This window comes from Ixodes scapularis, unplaced genomic scaffold, assembly GCF_016920785.2.
Source record: "Ixodes scapularis isolate PalLabHiFi unplaced genomic scaffold, ASM1692078v2 PGA_scaffold1__304_contigs__length_218370807, whole genome shotgun sequence".
In the NCBI taxonomy this organism is placed as follows: Eukaryota; Metazoa; Arthropoda; class Arachnida; order Ixodida; family Ixodidae; genus Ixodes; species Ixodes scapularis.
In genome coordinates this window covers 36,360,156-36,380,293 of record NW_024609846.1, presented here as the reverse complement: position 1 = coordinate 36,380,293, position 20,138 = coordinate 36,360,156, and the positions used below count along the sequence as shown (strand labels likewise).

Here is a 20,138-nt window from a genome sequence, read left to right as displayed (position 1 = left end):
TGTGCCGTAAAGTACAGGAACAAGTATGTTGATTGTGTGGTTGGTGTGGTATACAAGATCCCACTAAGCTGCGAAAGAGTGTACATCGGCCAAACTGGCCGATGCATTAATGACAGGGCACGTGAACATGACTGGACACTCCGGTCGACCGCTGGGGGTCACTTGCCTCTGCATTGTGCTGCTTGTAAATGCCAGCCCAAATTCAACATCACCATCATCGGAAGGGGCACAGATAAAACTACCAGAGAATTATTGGAAGCATATGCAATAACAAAAGAGGGGCTAGATGTATGCGTCAGCCAAACATCGGTTTTAGAGCGCAGCCCTTAGGGGCCCGTTTCCGGCTTGAGCGGCGTCGGCGTAACCGCGAGCTCACGTGACCCCCACAGGTCACGTGACCCCCTGAGGTCACGTGACCCCCTCAGGTCACGTGACCCCCTGAGGTCACGTGACTCCCTCAGGTCACGTGTCCCCCCCTCAGGTCACTTGACCCGCCTCAGATCACGTAACCCCCTGAGACCACGTGACCCCACTGAGGCCACGTGACCCCCCTCAGGTCACGTGTCCCCCCTCAGGTCACTTGACCCGCCTCAGATCACGTAACCCCCTGATGCCACGTGACTCCCTCAGGCCACGTGACCCCCCCTGAGGTCACGTGACCCCCGAGTTCACGTGACCCCCTGAAGTCACGCGACCCCCGAGGTCACGCGAGCCCCCTTCGGTCACGTGACCTCAAGGAGTCACCTATCCCTCAGTACGCTTCCATCTTCCTCCTCAAGAGCTGCGCTCTAACCGGCGTTACAGGGAATTGTAAACGGCTTCCATTTTTTCTTCACAAAAAAGAGATTGCCTATCTTGAGACGTGCTGAAGCGATAGTGCGGTTTACTTCCTTGGTGTTTTTTCAATAAGTGTTGTGTGTTCAGCGTTTGTATCGTTCGCACCTTCCTTTCGTCCTTGTCTATCATTGCGCGCTGTTTATTTCCGTTTGCTATCATTAAAACTGCTAATCCGTAGGAATGTGCTCATTGGAGGCACTGAATCCCGGAGAAAAGCTCACCGCAGAAAAGCTCACCGGAGATAAGCTCACCGGAGAAAAGCTCACCGCAAAACCGGCGGATGCGGAGAAAAGCTCACCGATTTTTTTCTTATTTTTTACATGGAGGCTGTTGAACCATGCGTAACATATAACAATTTATTATCATCAAAATTCGTCAGCTTTGTAAAAAAGAAAATGTAGTTTTTTTGTATTATTTGTTCATCTTATTGGGCATATGGCCTCCAAATTAATAATTGTGGGCGAGTGTTTTCTGTGGCTTACTCTCTAGAGAGTAAGTCACAGAGAGTAAGCCAACGAAAGCCGAACTGAAAACTTTATGAACTTTAAGAACAGGAAAAAGTTCGAAAACTTAATAATGTCTGCCTAAAACCTAAAAAACCAAAACTGTAAATGCCGAAAATCCGAAAGCGCATGAGCAACAACGCGGTGCCTGAAAATCTCTTTGAAGCTTTTGTTAACCTTTGAAAACGGGATAAAACAGTCAGTAGGATATCGAGGCTTCTTTCTTCCACAGACATGCACTTTTTCCAGCCGTTCGTGCTGGTGTTTTCTCACGTTGTCTTTTTGTGATAGCTAGTGCCCTTCTACGGTGAGTCACCCATGATCTTCAGAGCTGCACACAGACACCTTTGTTCCTCGTGACCTATATAGGAACTAGTCTTCTGTAAGGTAGCGAAGAGAGCGAGTTGGTAAACGTTATACATGATGAAAACTGCTCAAACGACGACGAGGGAGTGAAAACCAACGCGAGAGGACGAAGCTGTTCTCGCAACTAAAGTTTTGTTAGTGAAATTAACAAAAAAAAAAAACAGTGTAGGCGACACTGACTACATCAACAAGTACCTACTTATATATTAGGCACAGCACCACTGGTCACCACACCGCTATTCATATTAGCTTGCAAAAAACAAACCTCTTTATCTGACAGCGCTACCGTCGGCGCACTGTCAGCTATCATAAATTGTTGCCTTTTTTTTTTTTTTTTTACCGGAGTAGGATGTTGTGATTTCATACTTATTAATATACAGAATGGGTGATTACTAATTTCTGAGGAATTAGTAAATATTTCCAATGAACTTCAAGAATATTACAAAAAAGAGAATATATTTTTAATGAAGTGACGAATGCGCCACGCTTCACGCAGAATCCGTTAAGTTAAAAAAAAAAAAAATCGGTGAGCTTTTTTTCGCATTTGCTTAAAGGCCGGTGAGCTTTTCTCCTCATCTGACGGTTTTTCGGTGTGCTTTTCTCCGGTGAGCTTATCTCCGGTGAGCTCTTCTCCAGTGAGCTTTTCCCCGGTGAGCTTTTCTCCGCCGCCCGGAGGCACTAACCTAAGCGTTAAGATTTGGTGTTTGCCAATACTTTTTTCAAAATTTCGTTTCTTGGATCGTTTCACCCTCTATCTCTTTCCAGCGATCTAGCCTCCCCTGATTTTAACCCTCTCTTTTGTTTTCATTCCTCCACCCACGTCGGCAAATTTAAATGCTCCCTCTGAACATTTTTTTTAATGTTGAATACATTATAACCTTGGAAGGCTAAGTAGGGAAACACCAACACAAAAAACTGACACGAAGAAGCGAAGAACAGTTACACACAGGGTTCAAACAATAAAATGAAACACGGTTTTCTGGCCGGCAAACATGAACTACGGATTGCAGAAAGCTGAAACCCTGTGAGAACGTGCCTGTTCACACTCTTGCGACCTCTTAAAATCGGGTGCCTTAGAACCTCTTAATATTTCTTACAACAAGAGGACACACTGGTGCCATTTATTGGGTAGAAGTGTAAACTTGGCGGTCCGGCATGTTTTCTATTTCTCTCGCACAATATCCGTTCTTTCATGGCTCGAAAAACTTTTGTCACGCACATTTGACCTTGGAAATCCCGCAAAACCTTCGCTCTCGTGAAACGCAGTTCCAGGGACATCGCATAGATGGCGCCAAAATGCCAGTGTGTTCACTCGTCCTAAGAAATTTTAAGAAGTTTCAACAGATCTCGTCTCTCTCTGTCGTACTCGGTCGCAAGAGTGTGAACGGGCCTGTAAAGGCTAAGAAAAGTCTTCGAGGGAAAGGAGGGCTGGCGAGGAGGAAACAAATGGAATGGTGAAGAGGAGAGATGGGAACCACCTCTTCTCTCCAGCGTTCCAACTGCTTCTTCCTCCTCAGGCTTCCTTTTCCTCGAAAACATTTTCTGAACCTGAAACTGACTGTAGCAGTGGTGACGAAATGTGAAAGTTTGAGAACATGACGTTACCTGGATCAAAAGTAGTCTTGTAAGCGTTACCGAAAAAAAAGTAACGAAGTACGTTACTCGTTACTTGCAAATAAAAGGAACGCGTTATTGACATACGTTACCTAAAAATAAAAAGACTCGTTACCATTATCGATAAAAAGTAACTCACGTTACTTTTGCGTTACTCTCTTTAAATAATGAATTAATATGTTTTACTGTTTTGACGGTACTGGTAGTCGGATTTGAAGAAACATTGTGTTGATGCAGAAACTGAACATAATTTTTTTATCTTTTTTACGGTTTCACCTAAATACTTACGAGAAAGAACGCAAAGAAAAACGCAAATACTCAGAAATTAGCATGGCTTGGTTCCTGAAAACACGAAACAAAATGAAGTGTAATTTTTTTAGGTCTTGGGAAGAGGAAGTAACGGGTAACATAAGTATGTACGTTACCCGTTACTGGTTTAAAAAGGTAAAGAGTGTGTCACTGCGTTACCGAAAAAAGTAACGCGTTACCGGTAACGCCGTTACCTGTAACGCGTTACCGCCAACACTTATCAAATATACGAGAAGAAAAAAAATTATCGATGAGCCAAGGTCATGTTAAGCCTAATATTCATCAGACAAAGAAATGACATTGTAGGCAAAAAACAATATTTCGTGAAAAAAAAGTCGCCAGAAAGAAAGCAAACAATAAAGTCTTTCTCGCGGTCATTTTTTTTTTCACTGAAATTAATGCTACAGACGCAACATCTGTTTTTCTTATTTATTAATTTTTTTAATGAGCTTTAGGCTTAGATGGACGTCGGCTCATAGAGAAATATTTCTCGTGGGTGACGTTATGTACTCGGAACAAACCGTGAGGGCGCGAGTGAGCTGGTGTATGTTCATCATTCTAGAAATTACCTGAGACTGCGGTGCATAAGCGGTCGCTCTTTTGGTCTATGCCATATGCAGTTTGAGATTGTACCCGAAAATTCTGTATTTTCTGTTCCGGGCTTGCTTTGTCCTTAACGTCTTTTCGGGATTCTTCCCTCCCTTTTTAGTTAAACTCAATATAAATGGATTTTGTGGCAGTGTTTGTCGGCAGTGTTTGAGACCCCATTCCTTTCGCTCATTTTTCGGTCGACACCGCAGTCTCGGTTAATTTCTACAGCAATGTTTTCAAGCTTTAGCATTTTGTCGTCACCACAGCTACCGTCACGTTTTCAGAGTTTCAGCTTTCCACAATGCCTGGTTTATTTTTTAGGAACGAAGAACCGTGTTTCATTTTCACGATCAGGCCGTGTGGATTACACTTTGCGCGAGCGATGATAGGGTAAAAGTGTTGTGCATGTAGTGACAACCTTCTGAAGAATTCTTGTTTTCAGATAGTAGGAAATTGAGAGTTTTGAAAGCATTTCTAAGTTAGTATCAACTGACACTAGTTTGCTTATTGCATTCGTTTGGGCACTAACTGAGGGAACTTGATAGTGATGACAGTGGTGAAGTTGTTTTAAAACTTTGCATCGATTTGAAACGACCATTAAAAATCAACAGCTTGCGCAACTGCACCGAGGACCCAATGGCGCTCTAGCCGTTAAAGAAACTGTCACTACAGAGGTGCCCTTGTTGGTGCATTTAATATTTGAAAGTAAGAAAATATCAAACCCGTGTCAAAAGATTAAAAGAAAGTCTACGTACGAACGTTCAGCTTGTGGGGAATACGTACCCTTTCGTCTGTGGGCCGATGATTAAAGGGAACCCAAAGCCCGTCCTACCCGATCAAGGGCGGTGCTGGTGCGGTCGCTACATGAGGCACGGTGCCATGTTTACGTCTCCACGAAATTCCCATATAGCACCGGCTCTTGCAACGTAGTTGTAGCAGTAGTAAACAAAGTATACACCAACACAGTGTTTACAAACAAGCCTGCTTTGCCCATACCAGGTGTTGGTACTACGCATGCGCAGTCCGACGCTACGAGCAGATGAGCCTATCCGACAGCGTCAAAATCGCACCATCATGGTGTTTCGTCATGCTTCCGTGCGTGTTCTATCATCGCTGAAGCAATTATAAGCAAAATAGGCCTAGTGACTTGTGCTTTTGGCGCTGCTTGATGGGTCGCATTAGCTGGTAGCGTCGACTACTTATGGACTTAATCTAAAGCAGTTTTTGATAGCAGTAGGAGTATGGGGGGCTTTTATTTTCATGAAAAGCACTCAAAGTAAGTTGCATTGTGTATGCATGCTTGTCTCCGTCGGAGGGGGAAGGGAATTGTGGAGAACGAAAAGATAGCAAGAAGGAGTAAATAAAAAATGGGGCGGCCGCCGAGGAGATCCTCTAGTGGGAAAAGCTGTCTGGGAGAGATGGGGCTAGACAAGCCGACGGTCGGTAGCCCCCTCTAAAGTCTCCACTAACCCGGTGGTGTTGAGGAATAAAAGCAATGCCTTGAGCACCTTTTCATCTGCCGGTCTTAAAAGATGTTCCGTGGTTTCATATTTCAGTAGAGAGGAGAAAACGGGGGGGTCAAGGGGTCAAAAACATAATTAAAAGTGAAAGTGCGTGATGTTATAAAGTTTTTGCGCCTCACCATCAGAAATTCATCGTCCACTTAATTTTCAGGTGCACGGTCCTAATGTCATGTCATGAAGACAAAAAACATGACGGAAATATAAAACGACAACGCCCGACCCCACACAGCCAACAGCACGCGTGTATTGTTGCGGCGCTTTTCAGGTGGGAGGTACTAGCTGGAGCATCCTCTCTACACCCCGACTTGCGCACCTTGGGGTTTCCATCTCTTCGGACCATTGAAGAAGCACCTGGGTGGTAGGCGATTCACGAGCGATACGGAAATTCAGGAAACCGTCATGACGTGGCTTAGGGCCTTGACGTGGATGATGCATTGGTGTACCGTTGGAACAAATGTTTGGTCAAGCATGATGACTACGCTTAAAAGTAATGCGTACCAGTGACACATACTACTGTGTATGAGTATATCTACATGTGGAATAAAGAATGGTTAATGAGAGCTAGCTTTTGTATACTTTACTTTTTGAATAACGCTGGAAGATGTGGGGTATATGCCACATTTAGAGCGCATGTATATCAACCAAAAGGACACTAAAAAAAATAAAAAAAATAAGAAAACAATCTTTGTTATATGACTTCAATAAAATAATGTGGTTGCATGCTATTTCTCCGACACGTACCTTGGCATTTCCAAGATATCGATGCGAAAGTATTTAAAATTGTCCTTCCAGCGTTCCGTATTTGCTCTGCCTGCCAGCTTGTGCACACTCCCAACAGGAACCGTCTGTCCGACGAACAAAAGAGGCGTGGGGTATCTTTTGTATTCACCAACGCAAGTGTAACCGTGGCCCCGACACAGAAAGATCCCCCGCCCTTGTGTCTGTCGGCGCTGTGGCCCTCACAAAGAGGACCGCGATCGCCAGTTGATCAAATAGGGGTATGTCTGTGACACGGATCCTGTCGCTTCTCTTTATAAGGGCCGGCTTCTGAATCCTGCGAGTCTCACTGTTCAATCCCTCCGTGAAGCTTTCGTCATGGGGATGCTGTTCGGCTTGGCGGTGCTTTTCTTCTTTATTTCGGCGACCACTGGGAGACCCGAACGAAGACAGCGTCCCCAGGAACAACGCGATAGACAGCAGCCAGCCATGGGTAGTAGCGAACAGGACGAACTTATGAAGAAAGGTGATTATCACGCTGACTACAAAGCAAAATTGATTTTTGTTCAAAACACCGCAATGCACGCTTCATCGATTTTTTTTTTTTTTTTTTTTTTATTGCTTTGCCCTCGAGAGCAAGCATCAGCTTCAGTACGCAATGTATTCTTCCTGTGATATTTTTGGGGTGGCGATGGTTTAGGGAAAAATGCGTGTTGTTTTATTTTATTATTATTCATCTCCCTTTCCCAATGAAGCAATTCATGTTGAGAAACGTGTAAAATTTTGTTTTACCGCATTGCTCAAAAAAAAAAAAGCGTCTCCCTTTCTTTTTTCGTTTTTTGTGCGCTATTTTTGCACTCCATACTACAACTTTTTCGCGTTTTTCTTTTTTTAGAAATATATTATTGTAGTTTTCTGAAGTTTTATTTGGTGTCAAAGAAGCCGTTTTAATTGAAAACGAGGAGCACCAGTTCACTAAGGCAGGAGCGTTCACTAAAACATACGGCAGATTTTCTAAACAAAAAGCGCCGAAAAAATACAGGGACACAGACGAAGGGAAACAGGACACAGACGAAGGGAAACAGCGCCTTGTCCTGTTTCCCTTCGTCCGTGTCCCTGTATTTTTTCGGCGCTTTTTGCTTGCAATGAACCAACTGGCCCAAATCTCCACTTTACGGCAGATTTTCTGTTTAAAAAATCTAGTTTGTCATTTTATGTTGTCCACGTTAGTAACGTCTGTCTTACAAAGGACATGGGGATGATTCGTGCGTCTGCGGGTGGCGCAAATGTATGTTTTGGATAGATGGATGGATAATAACGACTATACCAGGGGTGGCCAGGCTGAGCCGGCCTAAGAGCCGCCAACAAAACCACGAAACTTCCAAGAGCCGCGGGAAGAGGGGTGGGTAACATTTTTGTTTAGAGCAATAAACGAAACTCGACCTACTTACAATCTATCCGAGTCAAAAGCAGTCCAACCGTACGTAAGGTAGCAGTAGCACAAGACTAGCAAACCGCAACCTGTCTTTTAATTTAAAACGCGTTCCTTTACTCTTTTTGGTGAAGTGCTCGTGTGACCGGGAGGGAGGCGGGAAAGCGGGGAGTGGAGGGGGAAAGGGGAGGGAGCCGCGAGCCGCACTTTAAAGGGGCCCTGCAATCATATTTAAGCGTCTACCTTTTTTGCGGTTTCTACGTCTCTTGGCGTTCGGGCAAGCCAGCGGGCACGGAGAGAGTAACTAAATATCAGTGCGTCATATTTTAACCGGACGACGCGGAAACCTCCTCCACCGACGAGGGCGACCCGCGGCACGGAAAGCGCGCAAAATGTGACGTCTTAGGTCCTGGGCTGACTACTGGTCAGAGCCGCTAAAAGCTTCGTTTTAGTCGAGACGCAAAATATAAGTGTCGTGAACCGTTTCAATTACGTATGAAAGTACTTTTTGTTCACTATTTTATATCAGAAAAAACAAAAAAAACAAATGCAGTTTAGAAAGTACGGAAACAAGAAATGACCCGTCGACATACCCTCCACCAAGCGGCGGAAAAAACGGCGCATACTAGAAAGCACTAGGGGTGTCGCGAACTTTTGTCGAACCGGATTTTTAGGTCGAACTTTTGGGGTTCGGCTGGGTCGAACCGGTTCGACGAACCTTCGAACTTTTCACCAGATTCGACCGGTTCGACTTTATGGACAGTGTGGTCAGACCTTGATACAAGCATGTCTAGGTTTGGAGAATTTTTTTTACGCAAAGGGTTATTTCAGTTTATGAACAGTTGCAATTAAAAGAAACCAACTCTAATTACTGAAAAAGTTAATAACTTAATTTTTTTTTTGTCCTGTATTAACTGCAATAACCGATCAGCGGTGCCCTTAATTCATCCCTTAGCCATCACCATCCAATCCGAAGCCAACTGGTCAGCCTGTCGCGCATGCGCACACGAGTCGAACCTCAATACAAGGTTCGTCGAAATTTCCACTAAAAGTTCGAAAAAGTCGAACCTGGTCGAACTCGAACCTCGGCCGGTTCGCGACACCCCTAGAAAGCACTAGTGGGATGAGGCTACGACAAACGAGGAGCCTAGAAAGGTCCCGGATGTAAGCGGCGGCGCTGCGGTCGTATACCGGCTCGAGAATCCGACCGGTTCCGAGCGTTCCGAAGGCCTTCGGCGCGGGCCCTGCTGGCGATTTGACCATCAGCGCCGAAGTGGCTCCCGTTCTAAACTGATCTTTACCCCGTGTTTGCTGTCGTTTGTGGCCAATAAAGTGTTACGCCGAATTAGTGTTCAGTCGCGCAGCAATTGCAATGCGAGCTGCCCTGGCCGCCCGCTTCATACAGCCTATCCAACACGTGCTTTAGCGGCGCCCTCTCGAGCAGTCGACACGGAGTGCGGCAGCGGTGAGCGCTCGGTAAGCTCTAGTTCATGGCCACTCAAGCCAGGACCTACGACGTCATGAAGGATGTTATTTTTTGCTTGTTTTTGTAATTCTAATTTGCCTATAACTTTTAAAACAAAGCGAAATTTGAGAAAATAAAATTTTGATTAAGTTACTACGTTCAGTACGCTCAGGTTCAGTGCAAATTAAAAACCAGTCAAAAAGTCATTGCAGGGCCCCTTTAACACGCGAAGAGCCGCAGCCTGGCCACACAACAGCTTGGCCACCCCTGGGTGGCCAAGCTGCGGCTTGTAACGGGCAGCAGCTTGCGCCACCTAGTCTAACATTTTGTCATCCCTTCTTTTTTAACTTTTGTTCCAACCCAGCTCCCCCCTCCTCCCCCCCCCCTTTTTAAAGTGTTCCCATTGCTTATTTTTATCTGTATTTTCACCCCTCCCTAGATCTTTTCCACCAATCTTCCAATCCCTTCTTGGTTACCACAATTCTTTATCCTCGAATGCCCAGCGTTGCCCAGGGACAACACCTCAAGAAAGGTTTCTTTCCCCCGTGTTTCGAGCGCCTCAATAAATTTAGCATCTCTGTTGCGAGGACACTTGCGCTTAGCAACAGAGAGCTGATATGCATCTTCGAAACAAATCATTCGTTCATTAAAAAAAAAGAAAAGCAGTGGACGTGATTTATTATGGCGTGCACTAGTGGCCTCAAAACCGCGAGAAGAAAAAGCAGGCGCAAATATTGTAAATCCGGTTACAACTTTCTCTACTGTGCGAAATTCGAAATGCACCTGTGCCTGCTTTCAGTCGTTTAACTTAATGTAATGCTGCAAATTCCGAATGCTGCTCAGAAGCAACATTAAAAAAAAAAAAAAAAGCATTTACAGAAAAAAAAAAAGTATTTTTTTCTGGGATTAAATTTTTGTTATTCTGTGTTCTAAAACCACGTCAGGGTTTGTATGTCTCCAGTAGTCAAGTACAGTTTTATGAAAGGGTTAAGAAAGAAAAGTCAGAAGCTACTTTTTGAGATTTTTTTTAAATTAATTATTTGTAACGTGTTTTTTTTTTTTTTTTTTTTTTTTGCAGGGCGCAGCAAAATATACTAATTGGATTCGAGAGACCTATCGTTATAGTCAGCGTGTGCTGCACTTTCTGCTATGAAATGACGATGCGTGTGTTAGCTTAATATTGAGAGAATTTGCCGAAGTACTGCTTTTTAGAATATTTTGGAGAAACAAAATTGTTCGCTCGACCGTTTATTTGTCCTTTAGAACAAGGAATATCAGCGTAAACAATTCTTGGATTAATCCTTTTTGATTCGCGAAGTTCGTAGGGCCAAGGAGACTGCATCGCAGAGCACATCTATAATATAACTCTAACTTGATGTTTCCGTATTTCAGGAGATGAATGCACGGCTCAACAAGAGTTTTCCAATGAGGAGATCGCTGCGGTAAGTTCACATTATAAACAATTTTTGCTCGGTATGGACGTAGCAGTAAACACGTTTTTTTTGTAGATTGAAGACCTTTCGAAAAAAAAGGGGGGGGGGGGGACGACCATCAATAAACGAGTATATTAAGAAAAAAAATCGTATTGAGCTTTCGACTAAAACACCAAATGCCAAGGAAAATAAACATACACGCACGCACGCACGCACGCACGCACGCACGCACGCACGCACGCACGCATAAAACCACTCGGGTTTTTGCTTTTGTCCTTTTTGCAATTCTTGCGCCTAATATGTTAGATACCCCTATCAGCTGGCCCACGTATACTCACTATTTCTCCGGTTATTGTCGCCCGTAAATCAGACGCGTTTAACATGGGGCTGATAAGGCAATGTTCGGTTGTACTTTATGATAGTCCGAACGATTCGCATCACGGCCACCCTAGTTTTGTGTACCGTGTATTTGTTTTGTAAAGAAGGGTCATCTGCTGCGGTATGAGTGGGGGGTTTCATACGTTCAGAGGAGACGGGTCATGAGCGTACGATGATATGACGCCCGTAAAGTGCTTCTTCCTTGGATTTTCTCAGTCCCAATACGTGGAACGTCGGAAGCAAGATGATTATCATAGGAGGCACTTCTGGTTTAAGACATATTCATACATGTAATGGTTGGCTCTCGGGGCTTTTTTTTATTCATGTAATAATGGTTTACAATTTTCTGTTCCAGATTCAGAAAGTAGAATCAAGTGTAATGGCAGACCAGGTAGGCATTCATTCTCTTTTTTGTGCATGACTTATAACTATAGCAGCTAAAATGTGTTATAATATTTCATGACCCTGTCCAGTAACCGGATTTTGTATCCGATTTGTACAGAGTTTTAGCCTCATTAAGGCATCTAACTTAATATTGAAGGAAAGTGAGTGATGGACTAAATTATCTGAGGGATCGCGCGCCGTTCACAACACCTGCACATATTGTGGGCGACAACTGCACATATTGTGGGCGACAATATGTGCAGTTGAACACCGCACGCTCTTCATTTGTTCATGTCTCTTCGGGTGTCCCACAGGGGTCAGTGCTAGGGCCATTATTGTTTTTAATATTCATTAATGATATTCAGACCGGAGTCCCTGCCAAGTTGCGACTGTTTGCAGACGATTGTATTCTTTTTCATGAAATTATAGTTCCACTGACTATGAAATACTACGTTCTTCTTTAGAAAAAAATCATATGTGGTGCAAAGATTGGCAAATATCACTTAATCTTACTAAAACTGTGTGCATGTCCGTCACTCAAAAAAAGAATGCTATTTACTTTGACTATGCAGTCGGCAGTGAAAATCTACCTAGAGTGTCCTCTTATAAGTACCTCTGTGTCACTATAACGTCTGACTTGAGTTGGAATATGCATATTGGCCAAATGATCGCAAGGGCGATAAATAAACTTGGATTTTTTCGCAGGAATTTTAAACATGGGTCAAGTGATACTAAGTTGTTGTTATATAAAACGTTTATTAGGCCAATTCTAGAGTACGCTAGCAGTGTCTGGGACCCGCACACGACTTGTAACATAGTTAATTTAGAAAGGGTTCAGAGACTTGCAGTGCGATTTGTTTTTAGTATGTATTCTTCTTATGTGTCCTCCACAAACTTGTGTGCTAGAGCAGGACTCCAAACGTTACAGGAAAGAAGGAAACAAAATCGTCTGAAATTGCTTTATTTAATTGTTAGCAATGAGCTGGCAAGAGACAAGAATCAGTACATTGAAATTTTTTTGCCCTAGAGTATCCAGATATTCCCATCAGAAGACACTTAAACAATATAATTATAAAAATGATCCATTTAAATATTCCTCCTTTCCTAGAACAGTAATCGACTGGAACAACCTGCCACCCGATGTCCTTAATGCAGCCACCTATTCTGATTTTTGCAACGTTTTGTGTAAATGAGTGCACCGTGAAATATTTGTATCTATGTGTTTTCCACTCCTGCTACGACCTCGAAAGAGGTTAGCAGTATGAATAAACAAACAAAAACCCTCATCTTTTCGGTGCGCAGTAGAGACGGGAGCTCTACTGTGAATTTTTATAAGTTTCCAGGGGCCCCCCAGGTGGCGCAGCATGTATTGAAAGTCGTGGGCTCAGCCGTTTGCATTTCATTAAAGGACCGGTGCAACGTTTGTTTTAGTTAATTGCGGGAAAGGTTTTATGTCAGCGATAGAATGAAGAGTAGAAAAAACATTTTTTTTTTTCTCTCTTCTGTCTTCGGGGCCCTTAGCCCATCCTCTGCGATTCCAGGTCTGATGAGGCTACAATAGAGCACTGCGGTCGCATAGCATCGTTGAAAGTCGCGGCGAACGATCGAGACAAAAGGCGGGACGCACTGGAAGGTGGGGAGGATGGCGACGGAGAGGAAATTGTTCTCGTGACTTCCCATAGCTGGCGCCGCGAAAACTCCGAATGACGTCACACCGTAGTTCCGATGACCGCCACACGTGGTTGCAGATCGGGAAAAGATTCGTTTTTTCCTTTGCGATTACGCGGAAGCAAAATCGCAGTATTTAGAGAGAAAATGGCACATTTTCTCTCACTTAAGTCAAGATAAACAGCATTTTAAAAAATACAAGCTGCAGGTTCCTTGAACGTTAAAATCTAGTATATAGACCGGGCACTTTAATGACCCGGTCTATAAAAGAGTGGAGATTTCAATCGGGTTCAACATTTGTGTTGAGCATGCGTATAAAAAGGCAGTAAAAAATGTATATAAATTTCCGTGGAGATATTTTGTTGAAAAAAAGAAAAAAAAAACATAAAACGACTTTACATGTAGCAGATGGGGCAAAGCAACAGAGCTAACGTTGCACAAGTGTGGGTATGCCCAAGCGATTTCTGGAAATCTTCAATTAGAAAATTTAGGCCCGTTCCCGGAAGCAGATGTCATTTATCTTCATGTATTCGTCGGTTCCGCAAACTGCCGTTTTCCGGACTTAAAAAAAATTGCTTTCGATTTTTGAATAAGATAGTGGTTAGTTCCGATGACATCTGGTGTCAACCGCTAGCGCTACATTTGAGCAGATTCTATTAGTCAATGCACAATTTACGTTTGCAAGCACGAGAAATTGTGAACAGCAATTTCGCAAATATGCTGCAAACTTACGAAATAACACTTCCAGGCGGGTGTTTTTTAACCTTCAACACAATAGCCGTGAGCATGCACAGAGTGTCGTGCCTTTCTTCAGCAGGGTCAAACACGCAACGACAGAAATCGTCCGGAAAGTGACCGACAGCAGGACCAATACGTGCTGCAGAAATTTTTCAGCACCATCGTAAGTTGCATATTAAGCGGACTTCATTTGCATATTAAGCGGATGCCAAATCGGAGTGGCACCTAATTTAAAAGACGCGTGAGCACAGACTGCCATGTAATTCCGAAGATTGTTCAAGTTAGACGTCGCCCAAGAAAAAAAAAAAAAAAAAACGCCCCTTATTGCTACGCTCTAATTAAACATTGAATAGACACTTTTGGGAACTCCATAAAGCAGCCTTTCTCGGATCGCCATTTCTTGGGCACAAAGCGTGCGTTTGGATCCGGGTCTTTGCCAAACCCTGACGTCACATTCGTGTCCAATAAGAGTTGAACCGAGTTCACGCCGAACGCTGACGAGGTACTCGTGTCCAGTCCACATGCTCGGAGTGCGTGCTCGAACAATGGCGAACTGGGATAATTGGCGCTGCAGCCGCCAGATGACGAGTACTTTTGAAAAGGGTCTTGATAGGGAATTTCGTTGAATATTAACTCGCTCTCAAGCCGAGCGTGATTTCATGGTTCGCTTTCACGCCAAGACAGTGCATCCGTAAACTTCCATTCTCAGCGACGGCACGTCACTACACATTCGAACCTTTGGCCGTACTGACCAAATCATCGGTTTAGTTTTTCAGTGCAACGTCCGCCAGCAACATGGAGGTACTTATACAGCAAAAACGGAGACTGGTATTGGCTACGTTTAGGCGTTTTGGAGGCGTGAATACTCAGGCATTCAAGTACTGCTTGAGAGGAGTCAGTTTCTGAAGGATTTTGTTTCGCAATAGCAGGTCTTGTGGCCGTCTTGAAAGAGTAATTGCTTCATGTAATATTGGCGTGGTCGTAGAATTGCGTGACCTGTTAGAAGGCTATGAAGGCCGCCTCTGAAATTGAGCCGCACTTTCTGGTTGCTAAAAGCGTATTGATGTTTTTTTCTTTCTTTTTTTCTGTAATGCGATGCACGATCAATATGTGGTTTTGTTCAAGATTAGTAAATAGTTTGGGGAGGGGGGGGGGGGGGGGCAAACTGTATAAGGTGCCTGTACTGGCATTTACATAAGACTGAATTTGAATGTGTTTTGGCTGATAATGTTAAATATAAGCATAATATTATTTAGTGGAGGCGGAGCACGTCAAATGTACTATTTACTTCAATTATAATTGAAGTAGATAGTATATATTTGACGTGCTGCATTTGACGACATTATGTGCGTAGATCAAACTGAAAATGACTGAATATCAGGCGGCACTGCTTACATTGGTGACAGTGACCTTTACTAGACGGTCGACGGTTGTAAACCAATGCTCATAGCTGCAAACAAGTTTTATTTCGACAGGAGTAAGAAATGTTTCCTTTCGCGAAAGGCTATAATAAACTACAAGTTTTCCCGCTTATAATAATCCAAGTGCCAGCGTTTTTAATCCGAGTGTCCCTGAACTTCATTCAGCTGTACACCAATTTCATCCAAGCGTCAATGAATTTAATCCAAATTGTCCACAATTTAATCCCAACGCCATTAATTTTAATTGAGGAGTCATTCAATTTGATCCGTTCATATCTGCGCATTAGCTATGACCACTATGTTACAACCGTTTTAGAGGTCTAAGTTGCTTGCAGACTGGAGATGCGCGTTGCGTGACTCTTTCTCTCGTGAATTTACAATCGGCCGCCGTCTGCACCCATGGGGGGATGCCAGGTTATCGTCTGCAACCGCGGCACGGCGCAAGCATACCGCGAAGTGTTTGCAGACGACACAAGAAGCGCTGCCCTATGGTTTCATTACAGTGCTTTAAGCCACTGTAGTTTCATCAACGGACGTCGTCTGCTATTCCACGGCGACCATCTGCGAAGACTTTGCGGTATGTTTGAGCCGGGCCGCTGCTTCATTAACTTGCTTTTTGTGCTACTTTAAATCGTCTGCAAACACTTCGCGGTATGCTTGCGCCGTGCCGCAGTTGCAGACGATAACCTGGGATCTCCCGCTTGGTTGCAGACGGCGCCGATTCTCAACTCTTTGAGGCAGATAAAAACGATTGGAGCGGTTCGACGATTTCCACTCACGTCACCCGCATTGGTGAACGCTCTTGACAATGAGCTAGTTTGTCTAATGCAAGGTGTCGAGTTCAAGGTGTCGAGGTCGGCCTCGGAACGATCCAAACCTATCTAGACAGTCCCAAAAAGTATCCGATTAAGATTGAGCGGGGCTGCTTGACTGCTGGCGACGAGGCACTAACATCAAGCAACTTGCTGAAACACTAGGAATTAACGTGAAAACTGCACGGTCAATTACGAAGCCTGACAGAGATGAGTCGAAACCCAGAGGAGGCTCAAAGAAGATATTCGACTCCGATGTTGTGCAGGATCTGACAGCTATGGTGGATGAACACCCGCTGAAGCAACTCAAACAAGAGTTTGATGCAACTGGATCAGGTATCCAAATCAGCCTATCTACAATTAACAGACTTTTGGATGGACACGGTTACAAAACAAAGCAACTTTCTCTGCAGCCCGTTGACCGAAATCGCGATGACGCAAAAAGTGCAAGAAAATAATACGCTTCGTGCCTGCAGGGGGACGGCCCGCTTCAACTTCGATATTACGTGGACGAGACAAACATTAATATTTGGTGTTGTCGAAGGTTCGGGAGGTTAAAACGGGGGAAGGACGCCGTCGTGAGAACTACAGGTACCAGAGGCCCAATATCAACATGCTTGCGTCCATGTCTGCTAACGGGAACCTCTTGCGGATAAGTGTGGAAAAAGTGTCCCGGTTGACTTCCAACGAATTCCTGAGGGAAGTTTCGAGGGAGATCATGGCAACAGCTCCTGGCCAGTATGCATGCGGTCATTATTGTTGATAATGCTTCCGCACACCGACGAACCGCAGACGCCGCCTTGTCTCAGGCGCACTTTTTGAAGCACTCACCGCCATACAGTTTGTTCTTCAACCCATTTGAAGAGATGTTTTCCAAGTTTAAGTACGGTGTGAAAGCTTACCTCAGTGAGCATAGCGCAGCCGTCCTTGCGCGGCCTGAAGCTACCACCTTAAAGGAAGACCGATAGCAGAGGCAGAAAATTCAATGCGTTGATTGCACGGCCTCTGCAATCATTTTGAGTACATTGTACCGGTCTTTCAAACCGAGGACACGTAACTTACATATTTGAGTGTGGAATACACGCAATCGAAAATCAGCATCTTGATTTGCGTTGAAAATGTTCATGCCATTGAAAGCATACACCTAATTGAAATACAAATTTTTTAAGCACGGTTCCACTGTCAAGCCTCTTGAAATATTTTGTTACTATTCTACAACCGACAAAAAAAAATCATTCAGTCTGGCGCTTAAGTATTCGGTGTAAGAAATCCCTCAAAATTCACAAGAAAACCAGTCACGCAAGTGCATGTATGGTGAAAAGTCATTCATGACTTGCAAGCAACTTAGAACTCTAAAACTGTTGTAACATATGAGTTAGTACAAAGTGGTCATAGTTAATTCAGAGATATGGACGGATTAAATGGAGTGACTAGAATTAAAATTAATTGCATTGGGATTGAATTGTTGACAACTTGGATTAAATTCAGGGACACTCAGATTAAAGAAGCTGGCACTTGGATTATTATGAGCGGAAAAACTCGTAGATCGCATAGTATTTTATACTTCGAGGGAGTGGGAGTTTTTTTTTTTTTAAAACGTCTTAGTCTTAGCGAAATGTTTGTTTCTGTTAAAATTGATAATGAAAACACTGTATTTTATCTCTTGTTGGCGTTCTCGGCGATGTCAATAGCTGCCATGTAACTTTCAGGATACCATGTTTGATCAAGAGATGTCTCAGCGACTGAAGCAGAAACTGCAAAAACTTGCTGTAAGTTGTTTTGAATGTTCAGGCCAAAGATACGAATAACTTAACAGGATCAGAGAACGTGTGCCCGAAATGAACATCGTGGTATCTATTTATTTCAGCAGAGAACCAATCATCGTGTCGTAAATGAGGGGTATAAGAAATGGAAAGGGCATAGGGCAATGCGACATTATAGATCAAAGAGTAGGTCACGTTTTTAGGGCAAATATATGATCATAGTTTAGTTATTTGCAAGATCCATGTAGATACCTTTGCAATCAGTTTTTCGCGCGTTTTCCATAGAAAGCCTATATTTTAAAGTGCGTACTGAATTGCTGTGTTTGTGTCTTTATCCTTAAAACTGTTTGTTCAGTTGGCTGAGTTTCATTTGTATCTAGAAGGTGAAATTCGGTTACAAATACGAGTTGGGATTTTGGCTTCATTTAATGTACAGCATTTCGGCTGAGTAATGAAGCGCTTACTTCACTAATTATCAGCGGGCAAAGAGCGTTGAAATTACGGCACTAAACATTTGGAATGCATTTACTCTGGTTGCTTGAAACCTGATCGCATGCTGCCGCAACGGTAGCGATTCGATAATATAGTCTCTTAATCGATCATAATTAACTCGGTAATGGTTCTCGCGAACAAACTATCCTATAATAAACTATTCTGAATGTTGAAGTATTGACAATACTTGTATAAATTTTGCCATCGGTTTTGTAAAAATTACATTTGGATTTTATCGTGAGTTTTCAGTAAATACAGGAGCCTACATTTTATAATCAAAGCTACAACACTATTTCAACGTGTTCTTTTGTTTTGTTTTAGGACTGCATTCAAGGAACTGGCCGCTCCGGATAGGCATGACAGAAGGCGGGACGCCAGCTGTATCGATTATTTATGGAGACACACTATAGAGGCCTCACAGGTTTCGGTCCAAATAATTCCTTCAAGCAGTCTCGTTAACGCTCTTTCTACGCAGGCTTTACAAGTGCCCTTACATACAACGGAAGGACTGCCCCGACCACAAAACATGATCACGTTGTATACTCGTGCAAAAGAGAACTCTGGATCAATGCTTATTTATTCCGAAGATATATGTGACTGCGCGGGCCTTTCAAAAGTTGTAGCGTTGCATGAACATTGGCGATAATTAAAGTACCTTTTTTATGTTATACGCGGGGAACACCGTGAACTTCAATCCCGTTAGCACTGAAATATTTTCTTGGTAAGTCATATATACTTGCGTCGAATACACGAATTATTAAATAAATGAATGAATGATACTAAATGAAGTTTCATGATTGTCCATGTGAATCCTCCGAGACAACGGAATAAAAAAATGACTTTTGCTTTTGTTATTTGGTTCAAGAAACTGGTTTTATGTCACAAACACGTCACACCAGTCTGAGTAAAATACCTATGACATTCAAGGAAGGTATCATAAGCACGTAATTATTATTATTCCCAGTCTCGTTATCCGATCTTTCCGAGTTGTAATAACATACTCGGAGCCTCACTGCGTTTCCTAAGTTGTCAGCGACAATAGGACATCGATTATCTATTAAATACTCATTTATTTTATCTACCTCATAGATAGTGGGAGTCCTCGTGTAGTGCTTTAAGGTTTACTTATTACAAAATAAAAATAAAAGAAACCGCTTCAAGGAGAATAACCATAATTAATATTCTATCAATCTAGATGCTAGCAAACACGTACTTTATTTGAATGCTCTAAATTGAACAAAAGAGCTCTTATCCGGTAAAAAACGGAAAAGTTTACTTGCTTAGTGTTATTGTTGTTTGTTTGTTGTTGTTTTTTCCCAAGGAAGGGCCATCGGTCCGTAAATAACGTTTTGTTGGAAAAATACGACAGACCTTTAGACAAACAGGAATCTCGTGGTACAATATGGTCCAGTGTTTCTAAGTTTTAAATAAAGCACGGTTTAACATATTTATGAGATTACATTTTAACGGAAATTCGACAAAGCATTTAAGAAAGTCCCAATTTCTCTCGTTTTCCTACTTTTCTTGAAAAGCCATCTTTCCTTTTCAGTCAACACCACTAGAAGTATACAATTGACTTTCTTAACTTCCTGGAAGTACGCGTTGTAGTACGCCTCAATTGTGAAGAAATATCGCGCCCACATTTTCTTCCGCTTTTACTATTTTTTGTTTTGCTTTAGTTTTAACGTTTTT

General features: G+C 43.1%; 1 long non-coding RNA gene across 1 annotated transcript; it reads left to right on the top strand.

Annotated features, from left to right (window-relative positions):
- The first annotated feature begins 10,748 nt into the window (after positions 1 to 10,748).
- Positions 10,749 to 19,298, top strand: LOC115325295. The gene is made up of 5 exons (XR_003919449.4): positions 10,749 to 10,799; positions 11,524 to 11,559; positions 14,035 to 14,121; positions 17,901 to 17,960; positions 18,768 to 19,298. It is a non-coding gene; the product is annotated as an uncharacterized LOC115325295 (long non-coding RNA).
- The last annotated feature ends 840 nt before the right edge of the window (positions 19,299 to 20,138 follow it).